At 33.4% G+C, this 19062-nt stretch overlaps 1 protein-coding gene across 7 annotated transcripts in view; it reads right to left on the bottom strand.

Annotated features, from left to right (window-relative positions):
* The window catches only part of LOC148604734 (uncharacterized), a 47362-nt gene that overhangs the window by 14753 nt on the left and 13547 nt on the right, over positions 1–19062 (bottom strand). For 6 of the 7 annotated variants that reach the window (XM_088549181.1, XM_088549182.1, XM_088549188.1 and 3 more), the window contains one exon: positions 18639–18864. The gene's annotated coding sequence lies outside the window, so the exon portion shown is untranslated. Of the gene's footprint in view, positions 1–13956; positions 16735–18638; positions 18865–19062 lie in introns of those variants that run through there. The other variant, XM_088549190.1, reaches the window with a different exon arrangement.

The following is a 19062-nucleotide window of genomic DNA, read 5'->3' as shown; positions in this document are numbered from 1 at the left end:
GAAGTTAATGTGTTTAACATCTTAAAAAAGAGTTTAAGTCTAGCAAAATAATCATAGTTAAGGATAAAATATTAGAGAGAATTGATAACTTATTAATCTATAATACCATATAACTTTAACATGTCATCTACATATCATTTTGTAAAACTACAGTCTTTGTAAAACTAACATTAAGAGATATGTTTTAGGCTTATAAGTTTCCCTATAACTTAGAAGTACTAATTTCTATAGGGCTCATAGAGAGAATGCTGTACCTCTATGATGATTGTTAACAGCAAAATGCAATAAAGTGTTATGTTGTCAAAAAAAAAAAAAGAATCATCATAAAGTGGATGAGGACAGTGGGGGTTCACGGTGGACCCTCTCACATCCCATGGACTATTTTATTGTTAATTCAAAACTTGCTTTGAAAATGTAATACTCTGAATGTAACGTAATGACCTATTTTTATTAAAACTTCCTTATTGATAAATGTAGTTTTATCAACTCAACGTGTATAGCTGAGGCACTGAGTACGATTTTTTATTTACATCCAATGTCAATGAATTATTTTCTTATACTAACGCATTTTCTTGATCTCTTATGAGACCATAAATGTTTACTTGTGATAACATTTCTTACACTGATCAACTTAATGTTCGAAATGTACCCTGAACGATATGTTTAAGTCACTAAATCATGACTTATGCCTTGCACATTTAGTAATGACTTACATTAAAATTAATCTTCATTCTCCTAAGACAAGAAATACTTTCTTTTCAATACTAGTTTTTTTTATACTTTTTAATCCTACGAAAAACTAGATCTTCCAACCTAACGTAGGGAGAAAAAATTATTATAGTTAGCAAATCTATAGTGGAAATGTATGTAAAATGAAATCATACTCTCAGTGGTAAAAAACAACGTATCGATTAACTATGCATGCAACAAGTGCACATTATCGAACCTTCCTTTCGACGGATCAGATATCGAATTAGAAGATGATATAGTTAGTAATGAATCACACGGCATCACTAGCAGTCCTTCAGGAGAAGACAATGAATGCTATAATTCCTTTAAATCAAAAGGACTTCACTTCATTCACTGTAACACAAGATCGTTACTCCCAAAAATTTCTGAATTGAGAATTATTGCAGAAAAAACACCAGCTGCGACTGTATCAATTACTGAGTCGTGGCTAGATAATTCCATTACGAATTCCGAAATACACATAGACGGATACAGCTTAATTCGTTCTGACAGAAATAGAAATGGCGGTGGCGTTTGCATTTACATCAGGTCAGACCTTGCCTTTTCTGGTAGAAATGACTTACATTCCGACAATATTGAGGCCATCTGGGTTGATATCCTCCTTCCACGATCTAAGCCAATTGTTATCGGCTGTGTTTATAGACCTCCAAAGCAGAATGATTTTTTGGAACAATTTGATGCAATCCTAAATAAACTTAACCCACAACATGAAATTTACATATTTGGAGATTTCAATATATGCTGGTTGCAAAATAACTCCAATGGGTACAAAAACTATAACAGTGTCCTCAGCCTACATAATATGAAACAGATTATTGATGAACCTAGTAGAATAACAGACCAACATTCATCACTGTTAGATCACATTATCTGTAATATAAAAGAAAATATAAGCCAATCTGGTGTCTTACCCATTGGTTTAAGTGATCATTTATTGACATATTGTACAAGAAAGATATATAAAAAAAAAGTGACATTACTTTTGTGGACAACTCAATTAAGATTAGATCTACAAAACATTATGATAAAGATATTTTCACAGAGTTGCTGACCAAAGTAGGCTGGTCAAAATTATATCTTTGTAGAAATGTTAACAAAGCTTGGGGCATTTTCAAAGATTTATTTTTATCTACAGTAGATGAGGTAGCTCCGATAAGAGAAATAAAGGTCAAAAAAGAAAACTGAACCTTGGATAACATCAGAAATACTTGAGTTAATATCAGAGAGAGATCAGTATTTTTTCTATTTTTAAAAGATCAGGTTGTGATCAGGACTACTCAAATTACTGTAAACTGAGGAACAAGGTGCAAAGAATGATAATCAGTGTAAAATCTTGTTATTTTGAAAATAAGATAGAAGAGAGTAAAAATAACCCCAAAAAATTATGGGAACAATTTAGAAATCTGGGTTATAGTAATAAGCAAAAAGATACTTCAAAAATTGTTTTAAATATTGAAAACAGTAGCTGTCATGATTCTCGCACAATTGCCAATCATTTTAACAACTTCTTCACTACTGTAGCTGAAAAACTAGTTGCAAAACTGCCAGCAGCTAAAGGGTTTTACAATTACAGCTCAAATATTTTCCAAAATTTTTATAGAAAGGTTTTCATGAATAATTTATGTTTAGAACTGTCTCCTGTTACGGAGGAATTTGTTTTTAAAGAACTACAATCTCTGAATATTACAAAGAGTACGGGTCTGGATGGTATTCCCTCACGATTTCTTAAAGACGGAGCACACGTTTTGAATAAACCTATTACATTTATTATAAACTTATCTATTACCAGTGGCATTGTCCCTGATGACATGAAACAAGCACGTGTCTGTCCAATCTATAAGAAAAACAGCAGGTTGGATGTCGGTAATTACAGGCCTGTAAGCATACTAGTTGTGATATCAAAAATACTAGAAAAATCCATATATTCACAACTGGAGAGATATTTGGTAAAACATAACCTATTATACGACCTACAGTCAGGCTTCAGATCTAACTACTCAACCGCCACCTGTCTAATACACCTACTAGACCATATAAAAACACAAACATCTCATGGTTTATACACAGGAATGATTATGCTCGACCTACAAAAAGCATTCGACACAGTGGACCACAACATTCTCTGCCACAAATTAAAATCTCTTGGTGTCTCTTCCACAAAATGGTTTCAATCGTACTTATCAGATCGAAAACAAAAAAGTCATCATAAACAGAACAGAATCTGAATTTTTGAATGTAACCTGTGGCGTACCTCAGGGTAGTATATTAGGCCCTCTTTTATTTCTGTGCCATGTCAATGATATGACAACCACTATCACCTCACAATGCAAACTTTTATTATACGCTGATGACGGTGCAATCTTATACTCACATAGAGATCCCGGTATTATATCATTCAGACTGGGTCAGGAACTCCAGTCTTGTAGTCGATGGCTGGTGGACAATAAACTGTCGCTGCATTTGGGTAAGACAGAATGCATTATGTTTGGCTCCAAAAGAAAGTTAAAGAAACTTACCCAGTTTAGTGTAAAATGCAACGACCATACACTAGATTCACAGACAAGCCTAAAATATTTGGGTTTAAACATAGACCAATACTTGTCTGGGGAGTCTATAGTTAAAAATATTGTCCAAAAGTCTAGCTCAAGACTGGGGTTCCTGTACCGAAATGCTAAATGTCTATCAGAAGAGTCCACGAAGTCACTGAGTGTGGCACTTATTCAGTGCCACTTCGACTATGCATGTTCATCTTGGTATGCTGGTCTCAATAAAAAAATAAAAAATAAACTTCAGGTTGTTCAAAACAAAGTCATTCGATTTATTAAAAACCTGGACTGTAGACATAGCATAGATTTTAATATATTCAAAGACGTTGGTATTCTTAATGTGGAAAACAGGGTACGACAAATGAGGTTAAACCATGTTTATAAAATATTTAATAGAAAATCACCATCTTATATGAATTGTAATTTCACAAGAATTCGAGATTGTCATAACCATTTTACCAGATCTAGTGAAAATAATTTTTATGTTCCAATTATAAAGGGGCCAACTGTTCAATCTTTTTATTATAATGCAATTAAAGACTGGAACAATTTACCAGCAAATTTAAAGAGTTTAAAAAATTCAGATGCGTTCAAACTAGGAGTAAAATATTTTTTATTTGATCAATTGAAGCAAGCTCGGCATAAATAGTTTCATTATTATATTGTAATACAGTGGATTTTACTGTACGTCAGTACTTTGAGTGTTTGAAGATGAGTGCTGGATGAGGACCATTGTTACTGTTGCAGAGTGGCGCTTGTCGCCTGGACAATACCTTTGGTCAACAGCCATGAACTCTTCTTTGGACACTTAAAGTTTTTAGATTTTATTTATAATACTAGTGATTTGTTTCCTTGCAAGATACCCTGCCAAAGTTTTGAATTGTTATACTTTTTGTTCACCTCTAAGATTTTTACTCTATGAGGACCCCATTGTAAATAAGCTATTTAGCTTTCATGGGCCATCCTTGATTAGATATCAACGTCTTGGGTTCTATATTTTTGACAGTTCAATTCTTTTATACTTTTTAAAATTTTATAGACAATATATATTTGTATTTTATATTGTGTATATGTATGTTGTAAATTGTGTAACACATGTAATATGTTGATATTTAGTCGAAATAAATCATATCATCATATCATACCAGTGTGCATTATAAATAGCTTCGGATGAATTGGCTACAACAAAGATATATTTGTATTTCATTTAGTAGAAAATCGATCTTATGGGGCCTGTTTATCAAAAATATATATCAAGTTTCATATCATAGCCTTTTATCACTGAATAGTTACAACTAAAGATGAATAGTTGAAGTCCTCTTGATAGTGTGATCAGCACTTCCTATTTGACTATCGACAAGTAGGTTCCTAACCAGTATACTTATCGCCCCTTTACCAGCGTTGTCAAAAATGAATAGTTGAGTTGAAAATATAGGTGATATAAAGTTTGACATCTCTATCAATAGTTTTAAAAATTGTTACACCATAATAGAAAAAAAAAACGGTACTTCCAAACGTATGTCGTACAATCGGAAAGCAATATAATTCAATCATAACTTTCTCCACTGAATGCAAACATTGGTGGGAATATTGTAAAATTCCATCAATACCATTTTGAGTTTACTTCCATGAGTTGCTCATTCGCTTTTGTTACTTTGTATATATGATTTTAGTTACTTTATGTTCTTTGTTGTATATGTCTGTTTTCCATGTCTGGTCTTTGTCCCTGGATTACATTCTTTTGATTATCGCTATAACCTTGTTACCCTTGATTACATTCTTTTGATTATCGCTATAACCTTGTTACCCTTGATTACATTCTTTTGATTATCGCTATAACCTTGTTACCCTTGATTACTCTTTGAACATTGGTATGTTATTATACGACCGTCAAAAGTTCTGCCTTAAATAGTACATTTTACACTGTTTTGAATTGTTCACATTATGAGAGTAAAATTATATTCAAAGCCTTTCCAGTAAAAGATCAGTTGTAAGTACAGATAACTGCAAAAATAAAATCTGAAACACCCCTCTTTAAATTTTAGTCTTCCTAGTGCAGATAGATGAAAGTAAAGAAAATTTAATAATCTATTACACTGCACTTATGTCGACATAATTATTTTCTTGCGACAAGGACATGTATTGCCACACTGTGATAATCATTTTTGAAAGGCAATCTCGGCAATATGATTTTTGGCATCGCAAATCGCTAGATTCTAGACAAATACATTTGTACCAATATATATATATAATTCAGATACTGCCTAAATTATATAACGCCTATTATGTTTGAAACTACAAAAAATGATACAAGCCAATATCTCCACTCGAAAGAATCCACAGAATTTATTACGGTTACAGTAAATGCTATTGTTTACTATTCTTTTCTCTCGAGATTTCTTCAGTCAGGAAGAGGTTATCAAGTCACGAATAGAGAAAGACAACATATTAAAGTGATTTAAATACTGCTATTGTTAAGGGTAGTGAAATACTACTTTGTTAAGATTGAAATAAATCAATAAACCGTACACGATTCAAAAGTGTCTAAATACGGAAAACAAACCTCAATGAAAAAGCCTAGGACTATTATTCTAGCAAATGCAGTATTTTCTCGTTCTATTTCTTTACATAAAACCGACATCCCGTGAACCATTAAATAGATACTCAAAAAAATAAAAAAGTCAAGACAAACCGAATGCTATTGCAGGCTCAGCCGATCATGCATTCCTTATATAAGTATTTTGTTACTTTAGTTAACAGCTCGGAAAAGGTGCCTAAAATAAAGTTTTTTATTTGTACCATATTGCTTGTGCTTTTGGGTTTTTTTGTGTGTGTATTGTGTTGTTTTGTTTTGATTTGTTGTTGCTTTGTGTGTGTGTGTGTGTGTGTGTGTGTGTGTGTGACATCTTTTTCCCATATTTTTTTCATTTTCATTCGGCTCGCCACATTGTGTAGGTACATCGTCTTTTTTCATGTGTTAACGCTAATGCCATGGTTTTTTTTTTATTTTGAAGTATTTGAATCATCCCGATTTTGCATTTGTGCCGATATATGGTCTCGGCAAAGGCACTCTCATCAGGTAGCTTCATGTACATATATATTATTTCGGCGTAACTTCGACAAAGTTCGGCTAACCTTGACCTATTAATTTTGAATTTGAGAGTAACCCAAGGCATATATTTCAAAGAAAAATATAAGGCAGAGAGAAAAGTTACATTCAACAAAGAATTTGAAACATGAATTAACCAAAATAAGACGTACAAAGGACATAATTAAAAGTAATTGAGCATCCGGAACTAAACTATAAAAATGCTAGGAGCAAAGATCAGGTGCACCAGTAAGGTACTGTCTTTGCTTCTCTAGAAACATCCGCCGGACTGATTTTAAAATGTCACGTCCAGGGTAGAAGAGGGGAGATGTAGAAATAAAGAACTTGTATAAAACCTGGATTTGCTTTTATTTTGGTACCCTTATTTGGTATAATTCATCATAAAATATAACGAAAATGAAAATGATGAATACGTCAAAACACCACAGATCCACCGGATTGAAAAATGTCAGCTGAAGGACATCCCTGTGTCATATATGAACACTCCAGGCAGGCTGCAGTTGTCTTCAAAACAACATTTTACACTGGTACATCGAAATAGTTGTCCCTATATACACCAGAAAAATGAAAGTAAACTGAAAGTGAAAACTATACAATGCATACCGTGGCCGGAATTTCCTGACTTGGGACAGGCACAAAAATGCGGCAGGGTTATATTTCTTAAGCGTGATTACAACTCTTCCCCTTTTAAGTATGGCCACTGTAGAAAAAAATACTACACAATTAAGCACACCTAAAATTAGCTCGAAAAGGTCGGAGTCCTTTTTTAAAACAGAATTACTGAAACTGACTAAACGTTACACAAATGAACCAACAACGAACTACTAGCAGTTAACTGATAAATCAGCTCTAAACCACTTTAAACCTATAAAAAGTTATGTACTCATCGCATGTATATTGATACCAATTTTTCCAATGCGGGGCTGAGAACCACGGAACATCAAGGAGACAACCCGTGTGATGTCGAAACCTGCTTTCAAATATAGTGTATTAGTTTTTATGTAAAGAGCACATGAGCGAATCGATGTTGAAACCAAAACAATGCTATCTTAAAGAGTTTGACAACAATATCGTAACTATATCCCTTGCGAATTAGCCTAATTAAAGATTAAGGTGGGTATTGGGCTCTCCTTGCTTTTTTTTAAAAATATTACTATAAAATATAGGTTGGGAGATACTCGTATTAATCGTTTACAAGTACATCTGTATTTGAAAATGAGTTCCTTGTATAAGTTAAAAAAATTGTGAATATTTAACTTAGTACATATTTTAAGAATATTTATGTCTTGAAATTTATCTGACGTTTCATACAAAATAACGGCGGTCTTGAAATCAAAGTGTGAGTGAGTTCTAATATCAAAAAGAAATAATCAAACGATATTGATTCTTTAATATTACCATTGACACTTATTCTGTCATTCAAGGTATAATAAATAGAAGTACGAATATTACTATTTCAACATGGTCTTGGTCTTGTATGTTTCCTCGGCTTCAAACTTTTATAGACTGTTATGTAATCTGTACATGTTTGATCAGCTGTCAATGATATTGATCAATATATCTTTTAAAAACATTAATAATCGTACACGTTGTGTGTTTCTGATTTTTATATTATATCCGATATCTTTTATCTTCGCTGTCAAAGCGGGGATATACAGTCGAAGAGATGTCAATCCTTCCCTCCATCTGTACTTCCTTCCTGAAGTGGGGTGTCAATTTCTTAACCGTAACTCCTCATACACCACTGAATGGAATTTATTTAACTTACACAGAAGCTCTATTACTTATTGCCATTGTGCACCTTCTATTTCAGATTTTGATCAAAATCAATTTGGAGGTAAAAAAAAGGTGCATTTTATCGTAAAGGGGATGGGAAAGAGTATCAATTTAATAAGCATTGCTCTCAGCTTTTCTAGTTTTATCCTGCAATCATCGTCTTCATATACAAACAAAAGGTGTTGAAAATAGCCGCGGATATACCATATTATCCATGACCTACCAAACAAGTCTGGACAACAACTTATATTTTGAACTTCATGGCTCTTGAAATAAATGTTTCTGGTGTTTTGTTCCAAACTATTAGCAACAATTGTTGTATTGTTTATTCAAAACCCATACCACTGTCTGTAATTTCCATGTACAATTGCTCTTTTTAAATTTGTATTACCCTCAGGTATAGTGTCAAGAAGGTTTTTATCTTTTTTAACCTTAGACATAATGTCAAGAATGTTATTTTTTTATTTCATTAAAGACTAAATTAAATAATGTGTACACATATTTAATCGAAAACATGGCAGTAATTTTATTTAATCGATCATCTGAGATCAAACTTTATCGAAGTCAGACAGGATTTCTTAATTTTTTTATAAACATTCATCCAGTAGGGTTTGGTAAAGTAAATGCCAAGGTAAAGATTGATTTTTTAAAAATAAAATGATATGCTAAATTACATTTGGTTTAGGAATACAGCTTGGATATATTGTTTATGACAGAATAGGCTTTTACATATTATGCATTAACCAGAATACAAGAAAATGCACAAAAAATAGCGAAATGAGATTTTTGTTTCTCCATGATGGACAACATATTTTTAAAAATGTGTAATAATACCCAAGATTTTAGTGTCCGATACAAACCGACGACAATAAGTCAAAGGGCAATATTTACTGTCCAACCGAGGACATTTCGGCGGTCTCTTATGAAGAATACATTACTCGAAACAATTATAAATTAGTATTAACTTTATATTTTAAAATTGAAACCTTTTAAACCTCTTTGAATTAAGTAATCATACATGTACTATAAATATTCTAAATATTATATCGGTTTTTTTGGGGTTTTTTTTGTAAGTCACACTAAGTCGCTCTCTATCGAAATCATTGTTACATCTATTACAGCACAGAAACCGTAGTTGTTACATTAAGACGTTTAAGACCTATACTTTAACATTTAAGCACCACCCCACATAACATTCAGACACCGCCAATGGTAAAGTCATTCATGGTGAAGAAAAACCCACCAAACAAATGATGCTTTTTCAGTCTACATATGCTATATTTTCACATAACGATAATTATTGTTGTATGCAGAGTTGCACTTTTGAGAAAATCATACATTTATCTTCCACTAAAATTAACCAAATCAACATTATCAAGAACGATAACTCTTGCAAAGTGCCAATGTCATGTACATGTACAATCTATATAATTTTTATTTCAAAAGCGCAACAACCCAAATGAAAAGTTTAGTCTGGTCATGTGAACAGTAACTGTTTCTGAACTAGAAATAAATTTGAATTCGATGGGTTTTTGACATGCATGAATCACCTAGTAGCACTCATGATAAGAATCATGCAAAATTTGATTCATGGTTGGAACGCCTACATATTTTTATTTTTGATATTTTGTTTAAAATATTATAATAAACAAAAATTAACACGTGGCTCTTCATATAACTCTTGTTCTTAGGGAATAACAACTATACAGAATGCATTGTATAATTCAAAATTAAGGCAGATGACACTTAAACACAATAGAAACGTTTAGTTTTCAATGTTGATTATCTTTTAAGACCAGACAGATTGTAATGTATAATTATACTTTTCATCATATAACCCTATAAAGAAACTTAATATCAAAAATAAAGATATGTAGCCTTTTTGAAGTTTATCACATATTACAGAAATTGATCGTTCTTACAAAGACTACTACATAAATGGTCCGATTATGAGTTATAATGGACTGGTTAACCTTGTAATGGATTACATAGAAATTGATTGTACTGGATATTGATCTGTAAACAAGGCCATTGTTTAGTAATCGATTGGTTGATAAAAAGAATATGTCCCTGAAAGGATTATGCAAATGAAAATCCTTGTTCGTGACAAGAATTTGTATAGTAAAGAAATGACTGCATGGGGCTTTGTGTAAAATACATATGATGGAGGATATATAAATATAAAGGTCTATATGCAGAATATCAACAAAATAACAGTAGTGAATTAGGGGCAATATGGCATTTTGCAAAAACTGTATTAGTGTGTTAATTCTTCTTTTGGGGAGGTTTTTCATTTTGAATTATCATTATTATTTTAATTTGTTTTTGTTTCTGTTTTGTTTTGTTTTGTTTTTGTTTTTGTTGTCGTTTCTTGTTTTGTTTTTGTTTTTGTTGTTGTTTCTTGTTTTGTTTTGTTTTATTCTTGGGGGGAGGTTGGGGGTGGGGTTGTGTTTATTTAAGTGTTCAGGTATAATAATAAAGAATAGAATAGTTTGTTTTCCAGTGTATTACTGAGTGTTATCATGTTATCGTACATTTTCAGGTATCCTTAGAGAACTTTGTGCATGTGAAATACAATTTTAAAATAAATAATAATCTCTTTCATTGTTAAATTGTTCTAAAGAAATTTAATACATAGACGTGTTCGAAAACATTGAAGTAGACAATTGAATTTGATAAGATTTTACTTCAATCGTATTATTTTATATTTGTTTGTGACTGCAAGATAATACATGTAGATTAGAACTATATTTAGATAACGTTCAATTTGTTATATGTTTGTCAAATATATTTTAATATATTCAAAAACAAGTGACACAGCTGAACACAGAAAGAAGATAACATATATCTTTCGACAAATGTTTTATCGACATATAAATTTGTAAAATTGGTACATTTCCACTGATGCTTTATTGGTAAGAATGAAATATACGATTGACGGATTGCCGTTAAGGTACTTTGATTTTGTAAAATGTTACTGTCGGTAAGAACAAAGATAAAGACTTTAAATCGAGATCTCTGAAATCGTTCAATGTTTCTAGATATTTTCCCCAATTTAATGGTTTTGTTTTATCCTGCAAACATATATATCATATCTAATAATAATGAGACGAGTGTTCAAAATTTTGCTGTCGAAAAAAAAAAGCAAGAATACCAAGTATACATGCTGATGGAGAAATATCCACCAACATGCCACATCTGGATATCATACATACTTACTGTAGCCATAAAGAACGTACTAATTGACATTCAAATGTAAATGAACCAAAGTTTGCTTTGCTTAAAAACAATAGCTGCACAGCTCCTTTTCTAATACTTTGCATTTTGCGGTGTAATACAAAACATTGTTGAGGCCAAAGCTGCCCATTGGAAGGTTTTTCTGATAAATTGGACAACCTTGGCCTGGACATTTTTTGTATTACACTGGCATGCACTAAAAGTCCATCCATGTCAATTTAATCCATTTGGAGAGATGTTATAAATAATTAGAGATCTATTAAGGAAGATCCTACCGCAGCAACAGAAGATATTGAAGCTCAACCACTTTGGCATAACGATATGATAATGATAGGTGGTAGATCAATCCGAATCTCTTGCTTTGCTGAACCATATATCTTTTTTCATTAATGATTTGGTTGAGGAAGGTGGAAATTTCTCTCCTGGCAAGGGTTTAAAGTAAAATATGATATAACCATTATTTTTAGACTCATTAGCTTGATATACTATTCCACAGTTTATTTTAACGTGGAGGAAATCATTAATGGATAATCAAGTTATCAGACTTGACAATAAAGTCAGCAAACATATATTTTTGAGAGGATCGAGTTATCAATATATTGATCTGGTTTTGCACGGGAGTATTGGATTCCAAGCAGCTTAATTTATCCCGTGTGTTTACACGTTCACACAGTTTTTGTTTGAAGGTCCCTTCCACATCCTCTTTTAGCCCCAATCCATATACATGTCGTAGCCTTTGTTTTATCAAATTGTGCTCTCAAACATGTAGAAAATAGCTCAATCAAATCTAGTGTCCTGTTTACCGACTGTAAGTCATCATCAGGAATCACAGATGAGTCATCTGAATTCTGAATCATTATACTGATCCCCTTTATATATTTGGATCAAATTTGATAGCAGCGCTGAGTAGTTCCACCGATAAAATAAAAAAAGATGAGGAGATAGCGCATGCCCCTTGTCTTACTCCTAGTTCAATTCTAAAGCGTTGGGAAATGTGTCCATTGTCTAGGGTACAAATTCTTGATTTTTTATTAATAATAAATAGGCCAAAACCCAGAAACTCTTAAGACTTATTGATACAATTCTACTCAAACGAATTAAATACTTTTTCATAATATATCTACATATACTGTAATTCATGTTTTACACTTTGAGAATGGATAATGATCTATTTTCATAGAGAGCTTCAATAGACTGTTTTTACTGTACAGCATATTGCCCTTTGACAAGAAAAATGTGTTTCATGGTACGAAGGCAGATTTATTTTTTTTCCAATTTCTGTATGTTTTCAAGTGTATTATCATTAATTGTATGTCCAGTTCAAAAATCATACATATTTGTAACTTTGTTTTTGTATCTTTGAAATTTTAACAAAACGTAAAAGATTTTACCACGAATCAGGATTTCTCAAACAAAAAATTGCGACACCGGGGTTCATGACAAGGATAAATTTAGTAATAAATTTGACAATACATAAACTATGAACTGTGAACTTTGCATGGAAGTATGTGCATACATGTACATGCATGTGATCGCAATATCTATGTCTTATTTAACTGTGCGCCAAGATGATGCCTGTAATGCAAGGCGATCAACACTTTGAAAAGGAGGGGTGCCAGCCGGTGGTCCTCGGAAAAAGGGGGTGTATGCTAGGATGTTATTTACCATTTTTTATCAATTTTACGTATGAAAATGACACATTTTTTCAATAAAAAGGAGGGTCTATATATGATAGCAAAGGTTGATTTTTTTTAAATACATTTGATCCATTTACAAAAAAAACTTTGTAACGTACTCTTTTTCACCGTCAAATAATAGATGATATTGAACAATACCGGAGTTTCCCTCCTTCGTTTAAATCCGGAATGACATTATTTATATAAAAACTTATCAACGGGCGCTTACGGAAAAACACAGAAAGGGCGTTAATTTTTTTTCTGTCAATGAACCTTGTCCAGAAATAAATACCACAAGCAACATTTTTTCTTAAATGCAAATAATATACTAGATGAATTAGAAAGCACTAATTGATCCTCAATAAAAAAATCGCGAAAGGTACTGATGAAATTTCTACAACTAGTCAATTGGAAAAGGAAAACGGTGAAGTCGTTTCTGATGAATATCAGAACGCGTGCATTCTCAATGATTATATTTGTTTTATATCTACAGTTAATGATACTGATATTCAAACACCTGATCTTGAACAGCAAACGAACGCATCTTTTGATATACTTATCATTTTTCCTGAAGATGTTAAAGACTTTCTTCAAATATTTAAACTTGGTAAAGCCCCATGACTCGATTTAACCATGCTTAAAAATACCAAAGATGCAGTATGTTTCCCGTTAGATATGCCTTTTGATTTATCCTTTTCAACAGCTCAATTCCCTGAACTGTGGAATGCCGCGACCGTGATCCCACTTTTAAGAAAAGGAGATTGATTCGAAATTTCAAACCATAGATCTATCTCACTTATAACATCTGTCGGCATCTTTTTTTAAGGGTCAAAAATTACATGTTTAATCATCTATTGTTCAATAACTTACCGCATAAATATAAATCAGGTTTTATCCCAAGCCATTCTACCGTTCAATGGCTAATAGAAATTTATCATAAAATAATGGTGACTCTCGAAAAAAGAAATATATTTTCCTTCTTTTCTTTGATGTATCTAAAGCTTTTGACCGAGTTTGGCACACAGATGTACTGATAAAATTCTGAAGAACTAGTTTGAAAGCTGCCTATCAAACAGAGCGCAATGTTTTAATGACCAAATCTCGTCAAAAGCAAACAAATGCTGGAGTACTAAAAGGCTTTGTTCTGGGACCTCTTCTTTTTCTTCTTTATATTAATGGTATAGTTGATGATCTCATCAGCTTTACGTGACACTTTTAGCGGATGACACATTTTGTAGTTTTATTTTTTAACTTTAGAAAAGGGATAGGACACAATTTTTACCAAATAATGAAGTCTTCTCCCAACAATAATATACAATACATAAATTAGAACATTGAGGGCATGCATAAAATTATTATGAATATTGAAAAACACAATTTTGAATAAGATTTTAAAGGACAATGAAGAGAAAAAAAAAGAAAAGAAAAACAACATGACACATTGCTATCATACTCCACACAAGGTATTAGGTTTGATTCGAACGGGACATTTTCAACCCATTTAGACAATATTATGCAATTTGGGAGCAAAAAAATATCCGTTCTTAAATATGCTCTATGTAGAAAATATTTGGCTAAAATCTATCTACTTTTCATTCGTTCAGTCATGGAATACGCTTAAGAAGTCTGAGACGGGTGTGGTCTTGATCTTCTTTTTGTCGTTCGCCATTACACTTGAATGCTGGCCGCCTTCTGTAGGTCTCCGCCAGGTCAATACAGTTTCTTTATAATGGGGGTTGGTTTATCCTATATCTTCTCTCTCCGTGCCTGGTGTAACTTGCACGTCTGCAGAAAGTGTTCTGTATTCTGCTCTGCTTCTCCACAGGGACACATAGGTGATGGTATGACCTTCAAAACTCTGTACAGATGTTGGTTGTGTCTGTTGTGTCCTGTCCTGAGCCTGAAGATTGTAGGTTGCTCAAATCTGTTTAGTTGATGGTAGCTATCTTGCTTCTGAGGGGTATTTTGCAGAGACTTGATGATGGTCTTCATCTATGCGTAGCAGACAGGATTTTCATCTTGCTGTTGTTGAGCGCCTTCCTTTGCTAGCTTATCTGCTTTTTCACTTCCATTGATTCCACAATGTGTAGGTATCCACTGTACGGCAGTTTTAAGGCTCTTGATGGAATTAATAGCTCTTTCAAGTTGTGGCAGTTTGTTGTTGGTCAGTGCATGTATTACAGAGAGGGCATCTGTTAGGAATACTACTTGCATATTTTCTGCGGTTTCCTTGATGTAATTTGCCGCATGAATGAGTGCTTCTTCTTCAGCCTTGTAGTTGGAGCAATGTAATTCTGCTGGTATTGCCATTTGACAGTTGTACTCCATATGGGTATTCTATGTAGATACCGGACCCTCCTTTTGTTGTCGCATTTGTGGCTGAACCGTCTGTGTAAACTCTTGCCCACAATTCTGATGGCTACTCTTCTTACAGCATGCTCATTGTTTTCCTGACGATGTTTGATTGTTCATCTTTGGCACTGAGTAACGGAACTGTTGTCTGAATGGTTGCATTGTCCTCCTTCTCTGCACAATCGTTTTAAAATCTATAGGTTTGACATGCTTAAGTAGATGTTCTTGGTGTTTTTTTTTGCAAAGCTCTTGGTTCTAGAGTCTCTCATTCATTGGGTGGTTTTGTAAGCATTGATATTTGGTGGCCTGTATCATAGCTTTACATTCTCTTCTCTTACTTAATGGTTGTATGTTTGTAATTTCCTCCATACTAGCAATAGGTGTTGATTCATGGCTCCTGTGATGATGCGGAGTGCCTGATTGTGGACTTTATTTAGAGTCTGATGGTGAAGACTTAGCTGCTGTCATCCAAGCACTAGAGCCATATTCTAGATGTGGGTGTACATTTCCTTCATAGACAGATTTCAAAACTTTCTCATTAGCACCCCAGTTTGTACCAGCAAGTTTTCTCATGATGTTTAGTTTTCGTCTGGCTTGGCTTTTGCTGTCATTATATGCTGTCTCCATGCAAGTCTTTTATCGAAAGTTACACCAAGGTATGTTTCTTCCATCTTCCATTATGATATGGATGTCATCCATGGTCAGTTTGGCAGATTGGGTTGTAGGTGAGAGTGTAAAGAGGGTTGCTGTTGTTTTCTCTCCATTGATGGTAACACACTACTCATTGGCCCACTTGACTACCATATCTAATGCTGTTTGTATCCTGTACCTTGCAGTAGTTGCATTCTCTTCAGAGCACCAGAGGACAAGGTCATCTGCGTAGAGTGCTTATTGTACACCACTTGGTAGCCCTGAAACTAGGTCATTCATATAGAGTATGAAGAGAGTGGGTGGCAATACTCCTCCCTGTGGTACATCCTGTTTTAGAAGTATTTTTCGGCCATGCTTCCAAGTACTCTTGCACTTCTATTGTACAGATTTGAGTCGGTCCATTTGTACATTCTTCCACTCACTCCAAATGTAAGAGGTTTCACAAGAAGGCCGTCTTTCCAAAACTTTGTCAAATGCTCTCTGAATATCTACAAAGACAGCTAGCGTTACGTTCTTTGATTGAAATGCATCCTCGACTATTTGATTTCTTCCTCTCTCTCGTTTTCCCGATATGTTACATAATTTTGCACAGTCGATGTGTACGCACGGGCGTTTTGACGTGAATGCAGGAACGTCACTGAAAACAAGCAAGAACTGCACTATACAGATTGAATTGAGGTGACCCGGTCTAATTCTGTAAAATTTAAAAGTGAAATTTGAAACTTGGTAGAAATAGTGATCGTGGGTAGCAGAGCATTCGTACATAAATAGATGCGATACTTATTTGACTAATCCACTTGCCCTTGAAAAGTTGGTTTGCTACATTTGTATTCGTTTTTATACATAAAAAATGATATAGCAATCTAGATTAGACATTGTATATGCCTTAATTCTGTAGTTAAGATTCGTTCGTCACGTCTTTTATGTTAACAGATATGTTGATAACAGTTGCTATAATTTATCTCAAGATTAGTGTACGAAAAAGAAGATTCAATGTTCAATAAAATTCACCAGTATATTAGGCAGTGGTATGTATTTTAATCCAAATGGTGTCATGCCATAAGTGGCTTAGGTTAATGTAAGATATAAAACGTTGAGGATATCATGTATGCTCAATGCACAGTCATAATTGAAAGATTAAGATTCAAGTAGAAGGTAAATGATTTTGACCTGCAATATAAAAAGCAATTCAAATTGTTTCAACATGTTTAGTTGCTGTATCCGATAAGTACATAGTTACGTTTATATTTTAATGTCAGTGCATAAAATTATATAACTTTGATCACATGTACATTAAGCTTAAATAGGGTTGATAAAGCAAACATGAAGTAATTGCTTACGTTTTTCTTTCTTTCTTCGGTTTTGTTTTGTTTTGTTTTTGTTTTTATTTTTTGGGTCATGTTTTTACTAATTATTTGCAGCGTCATTATAATTGATCTAAGAATATTACACTCCTTGAAACGTTCACGTTTCCCATTTTTGCGTTAGTGTATCGTTTATCGTGGGTTTACGCGCCGTTTTGCATTTGTTTTGTTTTGTTACTGTTTTAATTGTTTGGCTCATATATTTACATATTATTTGCAGCGTCATTTGTATTGATCTAAGAGTATCAAACTCATTGAAACGTTCACCTTTCCCATTTTTGCGTTCGTGCATCGTTTATCGTGCGTTAACGCATCGCTTACGTTCGTTTTAAACGCACGATTAACGCACCTTAGGAGCATTCGTCAAAACACACGATACAAGCGTTCCTTAAGCGCAAAATTCAAGCGTTGTTTATTTTTTTACATTAATTTTTTCCTTTATATAATGTAAAAACTGTAAAAAAAAGACGTCATTTTTCACCCGTCAAAGGCAATAAATCTTACATAGAGTCATCAGACAACTTTGTTCCCTTAGAGACTTTTGTTGGCCTTATGATAAGGATCATTTCAGCAATTGAAAGAATTCGGCTAAATCTAACGGTTTTGGGGATATACGAGAAAAACTTCTGAATGACCTTTTTGTTTTACTTTTAGCAGCAGCCATGAATAAAAATTTATACATCCCTACATCAGTTCTATGAAAAAAGGAACATTCATACCAAATTTGGTTCCAATTGGTCAAGTAGTGTCAGAGGAGTAAATTTATTGAAAGAAATAATATTAAAAATAGCACCAAAACAAAACCGATGAAAAAATGCAAGAACTTCAACATGGCTTCACAGATTAAAACGAAAATTTTACATTGTAACACTGATAGATCTCATCATGCTGAATAAAAAAATTCCATATCAGTATTTAGTGCACCTGGTCAATGTTCCTAGATTATAATGGATTCCAGGTTGCTCATTGATATTTTAGTTTATATGTGTGTGTTATTTTCGTCATTTTATTTTCTACATTGTGTGTGTCTTTTTGCTTGGATTATATTCCTTGTGATTACTATTCAAATTCTGGTACCATTCATTTCACTACTACTGAACAGTACCCAATTACACTGATCATACATAACGGTTCTTTGTAAGAGGACAAAATTTGGACATGAAAATGCTCTGCTCACCTTGGGGCCCTTGTGAGAGATGACCCAACACCCGAGTCCCTCCTTTCTCTTGGCTCAATGTGTTCTGCTGAGTCATCATGTAAAGAGTCTGGCAGATCATGGTCACTGCTGTCTGGTGATGACACAGTACCACTTGTGACATCATTGTCGTCATGTAGACTGTCGTCTGCAATGTCATCTATATCTGTTACTTGTGAAGTGTTGGATTGTGGAGGCTCATACTCTTCTAAAATGGAGATAGAAAGTGTTTGGTCAGATTCTTGTTATAATATACATGTTATTTAATATTTTACTAACATTATTGGTCTACTATAAAATCAAGAAATAGCCACTTCAAGATACCTACGTACTCAGCAAACAGGGCAATGGTATATTTTTGCACTTAAAACTATCAGCAACATCTCAATGGCAACCTGCACAAGGA

The sequence above is a fragment of the Perna viridis genome, chromosome 10, assembly GCF_037379345.1.
Source record: "Perna viridis isolate PV_CMFRI_1.1 ecotype Kerala chromosome 10, ASM3737934v1, whole genome shotgun sequence".
Taxonomy (NCBI): domain Eukaryota; kingdom Metazoa; phylum Mollusca; class Bivalvia; order Mytilida; family Mytilidae; genus Perna; species Perna viridis.
Note: the sequence above shows the minus strand (reverse complement) of the source record. Positions and strands in the feature narration are given on the sequence as shown.